At 38.7% G+C, this 5,474-nt stretch overlaps 1 pseudogene; it reads left to right on the top strand.

The window, feature by feature from the left end:
- Positions 1 to 498: 498 nt before the first annotated feature.
- Positions 499 to 3,848, top strand: LOC138833343 (hsc70-interacting protein-like; annotated as a pseudogene).
- Positions 3,849 to 5,474: the final 1,626 nt, after the last annotated feature.

Consider the following 5,474-nt stretch of genomic DNA (forward strand, 5'->3'; position numbering starts at 1 on the left):
CTTTCCCTTATTATACAGTTTTCAGGAAATTTATTCCACCTTTATATATATAGTTCACAGAAAAATATTTTTTTTTAAAGTAGTAAGCCAACTGTCTCTTTTATGAAAGCACTTTTGGCCGGATGCCGGTGGCTCACGCCTGTCATCCTAGCTACTCAGGAGGCTGAGATCTGAGGATCACAGTTCAAAGCCAGCCCAGGTAAGGAAAGTCCGTGAGACTCTTATCTCCAATAAAGCACTAGAAAACCGAAAGTGGTGCTGTGGCTCAAGAGGTAGAGTGCTCGCCTTGAACTGAAGAGCGCAGGGACAGCGCTCAGGCCCAGAGTTCAAGCCCCACGACCGACAAAAAAAAAGAAAGCACTTTTGTTTCTCAGCATTTGCTTGTTTAATTAGGCATGTTAACCTCTATAAACAAAAAATAAGCCCCTTTTCCACGGGTGCTCATGTGGAGGCCACGCCTGGGCCTGGGACAGGGCCTCGGCCCTCTGCCTCCAGACCATGGTTCCCCCCAAAGTCAGTGAACTGAAGATGCGTAAGTAGGACCTGAGGGTCCTGCACACCGAGGAGAAGGCTTTCCTGCAGGAGTGCATGGAGAGCCTAGCTGGGTAAAGTACCACTAGCTACTCATAAAGCTAAATCAGAGACAGTATCAAGGAATAGTAAGATAGTAAGGAGACAAGAAGAAAACATACAGACAGAGGAGCCACCCAGTGAGGAAACAGACCTAGAAATTGATAATGAAAGTGTAATTGAACCAGAAATTGATGCACCCCAAGAAATGGGAGATGAAAATGTAGAGATAACTGAGGAGATAATGGATCAAGCAAGAAAAGATGCAAACATAAAAGAGATCCAAACAGGGAAAGATGAAGTAAAACTCTCCCTCTTGTATTTAAAGAATCCCATGGACTCCACTCCCAAATTACTCAAGCTGATTCGAAATTTTGGCAAAGTAGCAGGGTATAAAATTAACCCTCAAAAAACAACAGCTTTTCTGTATGCCAACAATGAGGAGAGTGTGGCTGATATCAAGAAAGCAACTCCTTTTCTAATAGCCACACAAAATAAAATACCTAGAAGTTAATGTAACTGGAGAAGTGAAGGACCTCTATGATGAAAACCTTAAAAACCTAAAAAAGGAAATTAAGGCAGAATTTAGTAAGAGGAAAAGCCTCCCATGCTCCTGGATTGGAAGGGTCAACCTTGTGAAAATGGCAATACTTCCAAAGGCTATCCACAAATTCAATGTGATACCTATCAATATTCCAACTTCTTTCTTCAATGAAATAGAAGAAGCAGCCCAAAAAATCATATGGAACAATAAAAGACCCCAAATAGCAAAATCAATCCTTAGCAGAAAGAACAGTGCTGGAGGAATATCAATAACAAATTTCAAATTCTACTACAGAGCCACATTAATGAAAACAGCGTGGTATTGGCATAAGAACAGACCTGAGGACCAATGGAATAGAATTGAAAACCCAGAAATGAACCCACAGACCCATAGCCAGCTAATCTTCGATAATGGAGCTAAAAAAATAGAATGGAAGAAAGACAGCCTCTTCAGTAAATGGTGCTGCCAAAATTGGTTAAACTCCTGTAGAAAACTAAAGCTAGGTCCTTGTATATCACCCTGCACTAGAATTAATTCCAAATGGATCAAAGACCTCAATGTCAAAGCAGACACCCTGAAAACATTACAGGAATAGGAGAAACTCTAGGGCTCCTAGGCATAAGCCGAAATTTTCTTAATAAAGACTCAGAAACACAACAAATCAAAGAAAGGTTGGACAAATAGGATTGCATGAAATTGCAGAGTTTCTGAATGGCAAAGGACATAGCTATCAAGATCAATAGAAAGTTCACTAGCCATACAGAGGATAAGGGTCTCATATCTAAAATATACTTAGAACACAAAAAACTAAGTCCCCCAAAAACAAATCCTCAAAGCAACAACTGCCCAGTAAATAAGTGGGCTAAAGACTTAAAAAGAAACTTCTCTGAAAAGGAAATAAGAACGGCAAATAGACACATGAAGAAATGGTCAACTTCTCTGGCCATAAAAGAAATGCAGATCAAAACAACATTGAGATACCACCTCACCCTAGTTAAAATGGCTATAATCAAGAACTCTAATAACAAGAGATGCTGGAGGGGATGTGGACAGAAGGGAATCTTACTGCATTGTTGGTGGGAGTGTAAACTTGTTCAACTACTTTGGAAAGCAGTATGGAGGTTCCTCAAAAGACTACACATAGAGCTCCCCTATGACCCAGCAATCCCACTTTTGGGCATTTACCCAAATGATCACAAACAAGGCCATACTAAAGCTACCAAAACAACTATGTTTATCGCAGCATTATTTACCATAGCTAAGATATAGAACCAACCTAGATGCCCTTCAGTAGATGAATGGATCAAGAAAATATGGTATATATACACAATGGAATTCTATGCTTCCATCAGAAAGAATGACAATCACCCCATTTGTCATGAAATGGAAAGATTTGGAAAAAATTATATTAAGTGAAGTAAGCCAGGCCCAAAGAAACATAGGCCCCATGGTTTCCCTTATTTGCAATAACTAGTATAAGTTTAGGACAGGCAGAAAAGGTCAAAATCTATGTACATATGACCATATAAGATGATGTTAAGTGAAATGAACCCCAAGATGGGGACACAACTTGTTTTTTCTTTCTTGCTATTGTTTTTAACGTATCTAAAATGTACCATGTGATTTTGTTTGTTTGTTTGTTTGTTTCTCTTGTGTATTCTTCCCCCATGGTATAACCCCCGTTTTCACGGTATTTGATGTCAGTGCCCTGAATCTTGTATATACATTGTTCTAATTTGGGGAGGGGAAGGGAAATAATATAATGCTGAAACAAGGATACAGGTTGTCCTATTGTAACAATAACAGGTACAAGACACTATGTTGAAATGAACTTTACAACTTGGTGGGCAGGAAAAGGGGAGTTGGGGAGGTGAGGAGGGAAGAGATGGTAGGGAAAATCAAAGGAGGAGATAACAATGCTCCATAGGAAATGTACTCATTACTTTACTCATGTAACTGTAACCCCTCTGTATACTATTTTTACAATAAAAAATAATAAAAAAGAAAGGTGCTGCCATTGAAGCACTAAATAATGGTCAGTTACAGAGAGCTATCGACTTATTCACAGATGCCAAACTCTTGCTTGGCCATTCGGTATGCCAAGAGGGCCATTGCCTTCATCAAATTACAGAAGTCAAATGCTGCCATTCAGGACTGTGACAGGGCCGTTGAAATAAATCCTGATTCTGCTCAGCCATATAAGTGGCAAGGGAAAGCACACAGACTTCTGGGCCATTGGGAAGAAGCAGCCCATGATTTTGCCCTTGCCTGTAAACTGGATTATAATGATGATGATGCTAGTGCAATTCTGAAGGAAGTTCAACCTAGGGCCCAGAAAATTGCTGAGCATCGGCAAAAGTATGTGAGAAAACATGAAGAGCTGGAGATTAAAGAAAGAATAGAGAGGGTTAAGAAGGCTGAAGAAGAACATGAGTGAGACCAGAGGGAAGAAGAGGCCAGAGGACAAGCAGGTGGCTTTTGAGGGGGAATGCCTGGTTATTTTCCTAGAGGAATGCCTGGAATGAGAGGAGGCATGCCTGGAATGGCAGGAATGCCTGCGCTCAATCAATGAGATTCTTGGTGATCCAGAGGTTCTTGCAGCTGTGCAGGATCCAGAGGTTATGGTAGCCTTCCAGGATGTGGCCCAGAACCCTGTAAATATGTCAAAATATCAGAGCAATCTGAAAGTTATGAACCTCATCAGTAGTCTGCCAAATTTGGAGGTCAAGCATAATGCTCCTCTGAGATAACCCTTGGTGAAGGAAGAACAACCTAGACCACTTATGTGGATGTAGCAGTAATACAAACCAGTGTGCTTCTGACCTTGTCTGGAGAGCTGGGGCACTTTGAAGATCATCGCTACTCCTCTGCCCCTAGTGCAGCTGAAGCGGTTTGCCATTAGGGTATTCATACAGATAATGTTCTCCTAGAATTAGAAACCTTAACACTTTCTAAACCTTCAAGATATTTGAAACACTTTAAAAGGGTGTTAATTCCTCCATTGGGGGGGGGGGAGTTCTTTGAATTAGTGGGCAAGGAAAATACGAAAAAAATTATTGCTCCAATACAAGTGAAATAAAGGTTTATTAGTAGGAAGGAAATAAAACTCATTTAAGTAGGTTAAGTTTGAGTTGGATATTTTATTACTAAGGCATATTTTTGTCCTTCCAGATAAGTTTTTTAATGATTTATTTCAGTAAACTTGGGACCACCAGTATTTCAGTATGACCTAGGTAGGCACTGGAAATACTTGACAGCATCAGTCTTAAATGTGTTTTATGACATGAGCCCACTGTAAGTTACATTTAAATCTTACACTGTTGTTGTTACATTGCAGTGGAATTGGATTACTTATCTCTGTTCTTAACAAATATTTAATATCATTACCACATAAATAAGGGAGTACTTTTTTATATTTTTGTGTTAAAAATTGTTTTTCCTTATTAGAAAAGATCTGGTTTTTGCTTGTCATATTTTTCTCTCTTAATATTCTTCAGTTTAAGATAGTCCTGCTTTTTTAAAAAACAACTGGAATCACTGTTATTATTCATAGCATTATTGTCCAAACATACTTATGTCAGCATCTAATTTAATATGAAATACTGTATGTTCACTGTAGGGTAATACTTGTACAGCTGTAGTTTTTTATTTGGTCATGAGATTACTTTTTAAATATTAAACTTCACTGGTAAAGTCTTGGCACACCAAAGGAGATTTCAAAGACAGACTCCCTATGGGGTTAAGTCCCCTGCTTAGGACATACCTACTGGAAGTTGTCTTGCAGTATTCATCTTTATAATATATTGAAAAGTATGTTGTTTAATTAATTGATACTCATACAGGGAATTAACTGCTTGATACAACATGGTTTGGGTTATAAGACCATGGTTATTGGTTTTGGAATTGGTACTGTGAAAGATTCACTGTCATCCTAGTCAGCTCTTCCCTAAATGCTGTGACCATACACCACGACTAGGACATTGTTGAAATAATGTTTATTCTGATTCTAACTGTTATACATAGCAGACAAAAATATATGCTACATGAATAAGAGAAAGCTATATGCTTTTAAAATCCTTTGAGAACACTCACCTCCTATGCTTCTATTTTAACTTGTCATAGCCCGTCTTCTTTTTGCTTTTCTGTGTTCTTTGTCACAATTTCCAATGTCTGCTTTGCCTATTAATTCAAGAAGACCACTTTCTTTTGGACTTTGCTGAACTTAATTACACACAACCTAACAATATTCTAATACTGCAAATATCACCATAAATGGATAAAATTGCTCTTGTGAGAAAAAATACACAACAAATAGCCACTATACTTCTTTCAAAAAAACACATGAGTGTGCACCGCACCA

The sequence above is a fragment of the Dipodomys merriami genome, unplaced genomic scaffold, assembly GCF_024711535.1.
Source record: "Dipodomys merriami isolate MVZ:Mamm:240054 unplaced genomic scaffold, mDipMer1.0.p SCAF_1, whole genome shotgun sequence".
NCBI lineage: Eukaryota > Metazoa > Chordata > Mammalia > Rodentia > Heteromyidae > Dipodomys > Dipodomys merriami.